Genomic DNA, 12,917 nt, shown 5'->3' with positions numbered 1-12,917 from the left:
AAGACAGCTACAGTGTACTCATAGATAATAAATAAAATAAATCTTTAAAAAAAAGAGAGGGAAGGTCTTATTTAATATAAAATAATATAAAATATAATATTGTTATGTGGAGATGTCAGTCCCTCACTCTAGCCTTGTCCTAATAAGCAGATATTTCAGAGGACTGTCAGTTCCAAAGACATGCCAACTCTCCTTCATAGACTCAAGATAGTCAAATAAGTACTGTAAAGTAGCAACCACCAAAGAGCTTCAACTTTGGGACACATGCAGATGCTTGTTCGTTCCTTTTTTCTTGTTTTATTTTTAAGATAGGGTCTCACTGTGTAGACCTGGCTAGCCTAGAACTCACAATGTAGAACAGGCTAGCTTTGAACTTACAGAGATCCATCTGTGTCTGCCTCCAACAGCTGGGATTAAAGATATGTGTTATCACACCCAGCTTTCATCAAGTCTTATGCTTCTTTGGGATGGAGAGAGAGAGATATGTATCCATCATGAATACAAAAACAGCCATGAAGGACTGAAAAGATGTGGTGGTACACCTTCATCTAGCATTCTCACCTTAAGCATGCGTGTATGTGTGTAGTGTAAAATACAACTTGTTAAAACTATAAACTTAGGGTTAAAAGATATTTATAGGCACTAGGGGATGGTTCGGTGTTAAAAGGCTTGGCATTTAAGAAATCAAGTTCAGATCTCCATGTAAGAAATTTAGAAAGGGGAGCAGGGGAGATGGAGAGATTAAAAGTGGTTAAAAGTGCTCACTGTTCTGAAAGGGAACCCGAGTTTGGTTCTCAGCATCCACATGGCAGCTCAGAATAACCCCCATCTGAGGGAATGTTTAATAACCTCTTCTGACTCCAATGGCTCCTGTACACGTACGTACATACATACACCCAAAGTGTCTTGAGCCAGCTTAGGCTCAGATACAAATAAAAACCATTAGACTCTCCTTGCTTCTGCTAATCTAGCTATACCCCTTTACCCAAGTTGCTGGTTTAGCTTACCCCTCACCTAAACAAGAAGTTTAAAATAGAAAATTAACAGTCAAACTTGACTACAGATATGACAGTCACATGTCTGGTAAGCTTTAAAATAAACAGAATGTGAAACAGAAATGAATCCATCCATAATCTGTTGAAACTAGACAAATGTAGGTGGCAGAGGGAAAGAAAAGATGTAGATGACATTAAGATGTACTCTCCTGACTATGAAGCCAATGAGGAAAAGAAGAATGAAGCTCTATTTAGGGATATAAAACCCAACTCTGAGCTGACTCTGATACCTAATTTTGCAAAGTTTTAAAACTGTCTTGCTTTCACTAAGGGGTCTTTGTTCCTCATATCTAATAGGGCATATAAATGTCAGGTTGATGGGATCCACTGCCTTCCTCCATCCTGGTCCCCATAATCCTAGTGCTTGGGAAGTGAAGCAAACATTAACAGAAGGAGCTAACAATGGGTTCAAGTAAGAGATCTGCCTCAATATATCTGAGAGAAAAGACACCTGACAATCTCTGGTCTCCACATGTACACCTGCGCATACACAAAAAAATTCAATACACACATATGGTGTACATACATACAATAAACAACAATTTAAAAAATGGGTACCTAGGGGTTGGGGATTTAGCTCAGTGGTAGAGCGCTTGCCTAGGAAGCGCAAGGCCCTGGGTTCGGTCCCCACTCGGGAAGCAGAGATAAGTATATCTGAGTTAAGAAACCAATTTCCTTCCCTCCTTCCTCTTCCTTTCTGAGTTTTTTTTGAGATGATCTCAGTCTTGGCTGGCATGCTGGCCTCAAAGTCAGAGATTGGCTGCCTCTGCCTCCCAACTGCTGGGATAAAGTGCATGCAACACCCAGGCCAGGCCCAATTTTCTTGTGATGAGCAAAGGTCCTCTAGCAGATCAGGTAGAACCCCTGAGCTGTAGAAGAATGGGAAGCACACACACACAAGCCAAGATTTTAGCTATGTCTCATGTAGGAAAACCTGCTACACAGAACACTATGCTCCTGAGAAGGATGTAATTTTCACTCATAATGAGCTTGTATAACAAATATGACCTTCTACCTCCATCTTCATGCTACATGGGTGTCACATTTGACTTTCTCTAACTAGCTAGTCTACATGTCTTTTCCTCTTAATTCTGTTAAAAAATATTTAAAGGCCCACATATGGTGATACACACCAGTAATTCCAGCATTCAAGAAGCATAGAGATGATGACTTCCACAGATCAAGGCCAGCCTGGGATACATAGTGAGTTTCAAGCTAGCCAGGGCCACATGGTAAGACACTCCCCCAAAAAAGGGTGGAAAGGCATCATTTCATAAGATCGAGATCTATAATGCACAGGCTCTAAATTAAAACAAACAACGAAAAACAAAAAACAGGGAGATGGAAAGGAACGAAAGTATTCAAAAAATGACATTAGAAGAAATTATCAAAAGATCAATCACATAACTGAAAGACAAGTTTCTTCAAGTGAAAAAAGTCTTAAAGGGAAAAACCTGCAATACTACGAGAGAACACTAACAACACTAACAACAATGAACACATTCAAAGACATCCATCCTCAGGGTAAGGTCAGCATGTAGCTCAGCAGCAGAGTGTCTATCTACCATGATTAAGGCCCCAGATTCAATACCCAACACCTTAAAGAAAACAGGAAAGCCAAGTGTGGCAGTCAACACTTGTTAATAATAACATCAGCGTGTTGTATGAAAGGAGAGAAGGTTAGCACTCCCCTTGACAAGAATGGAAGAGGCCCTTGGGCCTAACAACACACATACGGTTAAGGCATTGCCACCTACTTCGTGGCATCTAACAACTGTTTTTGAAACCGGGAAAGGGAATAACAATTGAAATGTAAATAAGAAATACCCAAGTTAATAAAGATGGAGGGAAAAAAAAAAGAAAATAATAACATCAGCACTCAGGAAGTGGAAGCAGGAGGATCTCTTTTAAGTATAAGGCCAGCCTGGATCATAACTCAAGTCCTAGGCTAATCTAGGATACACAGCAAGACCTTGTCTCAAAAGCCATCCTGGGAAAGAAGTCATAGCCACAGAAAGGGTCACCAGTTCAACTCCAGCATAAAGGTATAATACACTTGAGAGACATGCCACCCAATTAAATCCTACCCAACTAGGGTCCACAAAGTGAGTTTGACAACTACACAAGAACAGCAACTAGGGGCTGGAGAGTTGGCTGGCTCAGCAGTTAAGAGCACTGAATGCTCTTCCAGAGGCCCTGAGTTCAAATCCCAGCAACCATGTGGTGGCTCACAACCACTTGTAATGGGATCTAATGCCCTCTTCTGGTGTGTCTGACATACCAGTGTACTCATATACATAGAATTAAAAAAAAACTTAAAAAAAAAAAAAGAACAGCAACTAGTATCATTTATTACTAACCTAACACCCAGTAGTACCATAGCACTCAACCACAGCATTGAACACAGCACACCATAACACAGTATCTCAGGAACTCAGAGAGCATCTAGGACACCTATACTGATGACACCATGCACCTAGCACCACACTATTGAACATCATATACACCACCAAGCACCAAGGCAACACAGTACCTTGTACTACAGTACTCAGAGACACAAAATGCCTACAGGTTAATTCTTTCAGCTAGAGTAGGAACACAGAAGGCTTTGGGAAACATGTTCAGGAAAAACTAGTTTATTACTCATATATCACAAAATATAGCACTTCATGTTGGTAAAGATTCATGAAGAGACTGGAAAAATGACTCAGTAGTTAAGAGTACTTGTTTTTACAAAGAACCTAGTTTCAATTCCTAGCACCCACATACCAACTAAAGTCTGTAAATCCAATTCCAGGGGAATCAACACTCTCTTACATCCAAAAGTACAAGGCACTCAGTCTGAATATCCATACAAACATGTACACATACACACACACACACACACACACACACACACACACACACACACACACACACACAAATTAAATTTTTTTAAAAAGGGGCTGGAAAGGGGCGGGGAGTCCTGAGTCTAGTCCCAGCTCCCATGTCGAGTAGCTCAAAACTACCTGTAACTTCAGCTCTAGAGATCTGAGACCTTAGGTCCCCGGGTGTTCACTCATATATACATGCACAATTTTAAATAAAGAAATAAAAATTTTAAATCTTAGGGCCTGGAGAGATGGCTCAGAGGTGAAGAGAGCACTGGCTGTTTTCCCAGAGACACTAGGGTTAGATTCCCAGCATCAACGTGGCCACTACAATCATCTGTAACCCAGTTCAGGAGATCGAATGCTCTCTTCTAGTCCCTGCAGGTAGCAGGCATGTATACAGTGCCCAAGCATATATGTAGGCAAAACACCCATACACATAAAATGTTTTCTTAATTAAATAAAAAACAAAAACAAAAAAGATGGCTCAACAGTTAAGAACATTGACTACTTTTCCAGAGGTCCTGAGTTCAATTCCCAGCAACCAAATGGTGGCTTGAAACCATCTGTAACAGGATCTGATGCCCTTTTTTGGTTTTGTCTGAAGACAGCGACAGTGTACTCACATAGATAAATAAAATAAATCTCAAAAAGTGATTTGATCACTGGGGAACAGAAATGCAAACATAGAGGACCTACTTCAGACTGACCATGAAGAAAATTATATAGCATGCCAACCCTAGTCTGAATAAAGGGACTTCAAGCAATTTCAAGAGAACCCACCTGGGGGGGGAGGGGAGCAGGGGTCAATGGCACCCTAACTGAAAATATTACTCAGTGGAGCCCGATTATACTTGGAACAGAAAGGAAACTCTGTAAGTCAGCACCTTCCAACAGAATTTTCTAAAGAACATTTAAATAAACAATTATTAGGCTTTTATCCAAAGTATTTCATCAGATAACATGTTTAGAAATTCTTCAGAGTTGATGGACTTTAACATAACTATCTTCTATCTTAATCTCAATTCAGTCTCTTGATAGATGAACCAAATATAAATAGTCCAGCCAATAGCTGGGAAGTACAGCTTTATCAACAGAACAAGAACATGAGACATTTTAGCCATGGTTGAACACAGTTTTAGTGATTCATAATAAACAACGAGTCTGTTAGTCTTTGTTATCATTGCTGAAATATAATAGTTTATCTCCCAAGAGAAAGGCTAGCAAATTTAAGTGTCACAAGCTTTAAGGATTCTGCGGAAAACTAAAAAAATCCTTTAGTTTAGAACCTAAAGGCTGTATTATCTTGATTAACGTACCTTTTGTATAATGTGAAGTAGTTATTGCTACATAAATTTGTAACATTCTGTTTGTATTTTTTCCGAGAACATAATGTCAATGTGTTTTCTTTCTATTTTATGTGTATGAGTGTTTTACCTGCATATATGTTTGTGTATTAGTTGTGAGCCTGGTGACCATGAAGACCAGAAAAGAGAACTGGATGCCCTGCCTGGAACTGGAGTTACAGAGGTTGTAAGCTACAGTATACTTATATATAATAAATCTTTAAAAAAAAAAAAAAACACACAAAACAAAAAACAAATGCATTTTTTTAAAAAAAGTATTTTATGTATATGCATACACTGTCGTTGTCTTCAGACACACCAAAAGAGGACATCAGATCCCATTACAGATGGTTGTGAGCCACCATGTGGTTACTGGGATTTGAACTCAGGACCTCTGGAAATGCAATCAGTGCTCTTAACCACTGAGCTATCTTTCCAACACAACAAATGCATCTTTTTAAAAAATGTTAAGCTATCCCATTTTTTTTGTTGTGGTTTGTGATTTTTGTTGTTGTTGAAACAGTCTCTCTTAATGGCCTTTGCTGTCCTGGAAGTCACTGTGTAGGTCAGGTTAGCCTCAAACTCAAGAGAGATCTTTCTGTCTCTGCCCCAAGTTCTGGGATTAAAGTGTTCAGTCTTGTGTTGCCTGTAAGTGCTTCCCATTCATAAACCCAGCGAACCAGTAATATCAAGTACCAGCATCTCATGGCCTGGGAGCTCAAGACTGGAGCTAATCTCAATTTCTTTGTCCAACCCCTACCCATTGTATTTCATGGATGCTGTGGAGTTCTGTCAGACTGTGGAATTCTGCATGACTATTGACAGGCATGTACGGATAGTATGGTGGGTACATTGGGGTTCATAAGAAATCTCTGCAGCACTGGCACAAGGGATAGTATATTTAAGATTTGCTCTAATGGGGCTGGAGAGATGGCACAGAGAACTCTTCCAGATGACCTGGGTTCAATTCCCTGCACTCATGTGGTAGCTCATGTGGTAGGATCAGAGCTGCAGCTAAACTGACGTAGGTGGCTAAGCAGAGTTGGGCTGCTGCAAAAACCAAGTTGGGGCAGAGGAAGGAAGACCTAGTGTTAGAACCCTCAATGTGTCATGCACCATCCTACCTTTGCAAACTCAGACGTTAATTCTACCAGCATCTAAACATAAACTTTGTTCAGGAGGCTCAATGCCCAAGTAGAGGTAAACAGTCATCTGGTAAGAATCTCTGCACTTCCCACATATTATCTATCTATGGCTTCTCTACAACATCCTTATTCTGCAGAATACATAAAAAACATAAAAAGCACAGTAGGAAGGTAGTCAATTTCACAAAATAAAGCCTGTGAACTTATTAAGCTAGGGTTTCTTTTTCTTTTCTTTCCTTCTTTGTTTCTTTTTGTTTTGATATAGAATTTCTCTGTGTAGGCCTGGCTGTTTTGGAACTTGCTTCGTAGACTAGGCTGCCCTCAAACTCATGCAGATCTGTAGTTGATGTCTATATGCTAGTGAGGGCAAGCACAAGATAAGGCATGGCCTGTGAAAAAGTAAGGCAGGGACAGAGTTTCTTTAAGGTAGGAGAGGAAAAGGAAGAACCAAGAGAAGGCAGAGAAGGACTATCGAGATCTGTATGGCCTTAAATGGCTACAAGTAGTTATGAATATTTCTTAAGGGATAGATTTTTATAGGACAATTTGTCTTATCTAGGTAGGCAGTTTATATCATTATCAATTGGTTGTGAGTTTATTATGTGGACGTTTTGTGGATTGAGAATTTAAGATATAAATATGATTGCTAAATTACAAGCTTATTGAGTTTTGATTTAACGGGATACTGGGAATATACTATACCACAGGAGGTGAATGCTGGGAATGTGATCAGAGTCCACAGCAAGAAAGCCACGAAATAGGCAGACTCTGTGAGGAACTGGCATGGCAGTGGCCTGGCAGGCTCAGAGAGTAACTGGCGGCAGCATGAGATGGTGAGTTGGTTGATGCTTTGCTCTCTTTGAGATGAAAATACCCAGCAGATGCCATGTGGCCCACCTGAGCCGGCACTAAGGCAGATGGTATTAGATTCCTTTATTAATAGTTACCACAACACTGATCTCCCTGCCTCTGCCTCCCTTTAGTGCTAGGATAGACCAAAGGCATGTGCCACCAAAACAGGCTTAAACTGGGGTTTCTAAAGTCACTATGAACCTAACTCTTGCATATTAATGTATTTGTAGAGATGTGTACATGTGTGGGGGTGTGTGTCATGGTGTGTTTGTACATATCAGAGAACATGTGAAAGTCATTTCTCTCTTTTCACTAAGCAGATCCTAGGGATGGAACTCAGACCTCAGATCCTCAGGCTCAGAGGCAGGATCTTCTAACTACTGAATCATCTCACCAGCCCTCACAAAACTGACTTTCTCTCTCTTCTTACTTTTAAAACAGGCTCTCTCATCCAGGGCATGATGGCCCACACCTTTAATCCCAGCACTCAGGAGTCAGAGACAGGCAAGATCTCTGAGACTTTGAGGACATCAGGGTGTACAGAGCTCCAGTTCCAGGATAGTCAGGGCTTTGTTATACAGAGAATCCATGTCTCGAAAACAAAACGAAACAAAAAGACAGACAGGATCTCTCTAAGCAAACTAGGCTGGGCTTGAACTCACAGAGATTCTTTTGCCATCGGTGGGATTAAAGGTGTGAGCACTTCAAAACAACTTAAAGGGAAAAGGTAGTTCTACGTACTTAGTTAAATAATTTTTGCAGGCTGGAGAGATGGCTCAGTGGTTAGGAGCACTGACTGCTTTACCAAAGGTCCTGAGTTCAAATCCCAGCAACCACATGGTGGCTCACAACCATCTGTTTTGGGATCCTGGGATCCGATGCCCTCTTCTGGTGTGTCTGAAGACAGCTACAATGTGGTTATATATAATAAATAAATCTTAAAAAAAAAAAAAAAAAGAAAGAATTTTTGCATTTTCCACTAGATATTCACAATATTTCTTAAGGGCTGATGAGATGACTCAATGAGTAAAAGTCCTTGTTGAACAAGTCTGGCAATCTGAGTTCAATCCCTGGGATCCACAGGTGGTGGTTTGAATAGCTTGGCCCCATAGCCTCATGTGTTTGAATGCTTGGCTCACCTGGAATAGCACTACTAGGAGGTGTGGCCTTATTGGAGTAGGTGTGGTCTTGTTGGAAGAGGTGTATCACAGTTGGGGTGGGCTTTATGCTCCTGCCCAGTGTGGAACCAGACCCTTCTTCTGGCTGGCAGCAGAAGATAATCTCTTTCTCCTGCCTTGGGATTAAGATGAACTCTCAGCTTGTTCTCTAGCACCATGTCAGCCAGCACACTGCCATGCTTCCCACTATGATGATAATAAACTGAACCTCTGAAACTGTAAGCTAGCCCCAATTAAATGTTTTCCTTTATAAAAGTTGCCTTGGTCATGGTATTTGTTCACGGCAATAAAACCCTAAGACACTACACAAAGCTGAAAGAATGGACTCCACAAAGTTGTTTTCTGATATCCACACACACCACGGTATGTGTGCATCTACACACATAATAATAACAGACAAAATCTGGAGAAGGGGGGGAAGGATAGCTCAGCAGTTAGTAGAATGTACTGCTCTTATGGAAGATCAAAGTTTGATTCTCACCATCCATGTTGGGCACCTCAACAGCTTATAATTCCATCTCTCTCAGGAATCTATGTCTCTGGCTTCAGTGGGTCCCTGGACTTGTGTGTATATGTGTACTTACAAGTGTGCATGTGTGCACGTATACGCACACTTAAAAATAACCTTTGAAATTTCTCAAGCTGTATGTGAGGATTTACACCTGTAATCCCAGTACTTAGGAAGTAGAGGCAGGAAAACCAGGAGTTTAAAGTTATCCTCAGCTATAGAACAGGTTTGAGGACAATCTGGGCTACATAAGACAATGTTTTGTTTTAAAAACTTTTTGGATTTGGGAACTAAAGAGAAGGCTCAGAGGTTATAAGCACTAGCTGCTCTTCCAGAGGACCCAGGTTCAATTCCCAGCAACCACATGGCAGTTCATAACTGTCTAGTTTCAGGGGAACTGACAACCTCACACCAATGCACATACGATTAAATAAATTATTGAAAAAAAAAAACTTTTTGGATCTTGTTCACATAGGGAAAGTGTACATCCGCTAGTTAAGTAAAACCAGGGCTACCCACTGGCTTCTGTGCCAGACATTCCTTAATAGTAATGGGAGAGAAATAAGTTTTAAAAGAGCCAAGGAGCGGGGCTGGGGATTTAGCTCAGTGGTAGAGTGCTTACCTAGGAAGCGCAAGGCCCTGGGTTCGGTCCCCAGCTCCGAAAAAAAGAACCAAAAAAAAAAAAAAAAAAAAAAAAAGAGCCAAGGAGCCACTCAGACACCAAGGGTGAGATATCTCAGGTTTCCTCCCCAGAATCCAAATCTGTATGTTAAGACAGTCTAGGAGGCTCCTCATTCTGAGGTCATGTAGTAAGAATTCACTCTGGGCTGGAGAGATGGCTCAGTGGTTAAGAGCAATGACTGCTCTTCCAGAGGTCCTGAGTTCAATTCCCAGCAACCACATGGTGGCTCACAACCATCTGTAATGGGATCTGATGCCCTCTTCTGGTGTGTCCGAAGAGAGCGACGGTGTACTCACACACATAAAATAAATAGATCTTTAAAAAAAAAAAAAAAGAATTTACTCCATAGAACCAACCAGACATCTGAAAAATGGTAGGCCAGCAACAGGGACTAGCTTTCCTTAACCCCATGTCCAAGGCAATAGCAAGAGTACCAAGAGAAAATTATTTTAGTCAGACTAAATGATGAATTTTTAGTCACAAATGGCCATGAAGAGATAGGTCAAGTCAGTCTAAGTCTTCAAATGCAGGCTCAGTAGACTACACCCTCCTCTGAAACTAGATAGATGTTCTCTCACACCTTTCTGGCCTTTTGGATAAGATCAAGTGAGACCAGATGTTCTCTTTGGAGCCTCTGACTCCCTCAAATCATGATCCAAAGTTAACCTTCAGAGTTATGCACCTACTGGGTGCTTCCTCTTTCAATTTCTTTTTTCTACTGGTTGATATAGACATACCCTCCCATCACTTGGGAGGTAGAGGCAAGTCGATCTCTAGGAGTCCAAGGTCAGCCTGGTCTACTGGCAGACGCCATACAGGAAGAGCTGCAATAGACAAGTGAGCCTCCTGGGAATGGCCCACTGTTTTGCATGGCTGCGATGGGTTAACCCTGGAAAGGCACCACCTCAGGGCCTTTGTCTCAGGATTGTTTCTTTCTGCTGATCTGCTTCTTATGTGTGTCATGGCTGTATTCCTCATTGTTCTGACATGGTGTGACTACACAAAGAAAGACCTTTTCTGCCTATACTCTGTTATGATTGCTTCCTGGATGTTAGCCTATTCTGTTGAGCAAATTTCCTGTAGATCAACGTCAAGTGAACTCTGTTTTATTATAAGATTTATTTATTATATACACAGTGTTCTGCCTGCATATATTCATTATAGAGGTTGTGAGCCACCATGTGGTTGCTGGGAATTGAACTCAGGACCTCTGCAAAAGCAGTCAGTGCTCTAATTGCTGAGCCATCTCTCCAGCCCCAAGATGAACTCCCCAAGATGAACAATATTATAAAATTTATTGTTTAAATGACTTAATGATTTTACAGTATTCTTGATTTGATTTAAATAGTTTTAGGGAGATAAAATAATCGATAGAAAGTTTAAGGAGATGGTTTAAGTTGTTTTGCCAGAAAGATGTTAGAATCAAGAATAGAATGTGCTCCTCCTCATAGAAAAGGAATACAGTAATTTTCATGAGTTACAAACATATACATTTCACTATAAAGAAAATCAGGTTGGAACAAACTAATGATCAAGGAAAACATTCATTCTAGGTTAGGTCCAGGGATGAGGCCACAGGTGTGCATCAGGGTAAGTAAGGTCTTGGAGAAGGAGTGGGTAACTCTATTATGAGTGTACGAACAGGGAATGGATGACTAGCTAGACTTCAAAAATAAGACAGATGACTTGTTTCTTGGTAAAATTTTGTTAATCTATGACATAAAAACTATTGCTTTAAACTTATAATGAATTTGTGAAGTAGAAAATAGATAAAACTATTGCTTTACTGAGCTTATCGAATGATAGATAAAACTACTGTTTTGCACTTTAACAATCCTGCTGTAACCTCCTCTTGTATAACATTTTATCTGTTTTTCTTTTGTATTTTATCTGCTTTTTAATGAGGTAATTCTTCCTTTTACATAAAGAACTTAGTCTTGGGGGTATAAAAAAGCTAAGAGAAAAAATAAATTGTTAGAGCTTTCTCATTAGAGCTCTACCTACCAACTGTGTACATATGTAAAATGGTTAGAACTAGCTCACTAGAATTTTGCTCTATCCATCAAATGTGTGTGTGAGATATATGTATGTATATATGTGTATATGTAAATAGTTCGAGCTTGCTCATTAGACTTTTGCTCTGTCCATCAACTATGTGTATGTATATAAATGGTTAGAGCTTGTTCGCTAGAGCTCTGCTCTATTCACTCAAGGTATGAATGTGTATCTGTCTGCATGCATGCATGTATGTATGTATAAAGTTGCTGGAGCTTGATTACTGGAGCTTGCTTGTAGGAGCCTGATACACTTCAGCCACTAAGTTTGTGTGTATGAGTGTATGAATTTTCTCTTTTCTTTCTTGCCATCCCTAGAGTTTAAAGAATTCTGAGTTTCTTGCCAGCCACAGAGATTATCAGCCCCAGATAATTGGCTTTTGCTCCCATGGCAGCACTACCAGGGCTGACCCCACCCCCACCCCATCAGTTGTTGTTAGCAACAACCCCAATCAGTTTAAACTTTTGGTTGTCAAAGCTGGCCTTTAACAGTAAACAGGACTGCCAAAGATATACAGAGAAACTGTCTCCAAAAAAAAAAATAATTTTCGGGGTTGGGGATTTAGCTCAGTGGTAGAGCGCTTGCCTAGCAAACGCAAGGCCCTGGGTTCGGTCCCCAGCTCCGAAAAAAAGAACCAAAAAAAAAAAATTTTTTTTTTCTTTCTCTTTTTGTTGTTTACTTAAGCCATCATCAGAAACACTAAGTACATTAACAGGTAGGCCTAATAGTTAGTTCCTCTAGCAAGAGAGCAAGGACCAGTTACCATGTCTAAAAGATCCTCTTGTTTTCTGAGTGGAGAGAGCTGTGTGGCAGGAACCCAGCCAAGCCACTATACTGTTCCTGTTGTCAACACCATCTGAAGTCCACTCCATGTCAATGGCAGCAGCAACCAAGTCTGACCAGGAGTGTTGGCCTCAAAAAGACATTAGGAAAAGAGCCAGGAGACTCTATGTACAGGGACGGACACAGCTAGCAAGAATGATAAGAAGAGCAAACATAAATGTAAGAAGAGATCATTTCAGAAGTTAAGGGTTAAAACCAGCAAATAGCAGGCTTACTTTAAACCTGATCATCAAGACTTGCCAAGAAACCCAACCAAAATCAAATGACACTTATGAGCCAGGATCACTTACCAAAGAGAGTAAAACCCAAGTCTGCCAGTTATCATAATCCCCAGACCTGAGTGCCAAGCCATTCAGGAATCTGCCAGGACCCTGCTAACTCAC

At 40.5% G+C, this 12,917-nt stretch overlaps 1 protein-coding gene and 1 non-coding gene across 5 annotated transcripts in view; one reads left to right on the top strand and one right to left on the bottom strand.

Annotated features, from left to right (window-relative positions):
- The window catches only part of Axin1 (axin 1), a 52,199-nt gene that overhangs the window by 28,166 nt on the left and 11,116 nt on the right, over window positions 1–12,917 (bottom strand). The gene's annotated exons all lie outside the window — the stretch shown is intronic.
- LOC120095465 (U6atac minor spliceosomal RNA) lies at window positions 2,713–2,838 on the top strand. Its single transcript, XR_005490931.1, has one exon. It is a non-coding gene; the product is annotated as a U6atac minor spliceosomal RNA (small nuclear RNA).

This window comes from Rattus norvegicus, chromosome 10, assembly GCF_036323735.1.
Source record: "Rattus norvegicus strain BN/NHsdMcwi chromosome 10, GRCr8, whole genome shotgun sequence".
NCBI lineage: Eukaryota > Metazoa > Chordata > Mammalia > Rodentia > Muridae > Rattus > Rattus norvegicus.
Note: the sequence above shows the minus strand (reverse complement) of the source record. Positions and strands in the feature narration are given on the sequence as shown.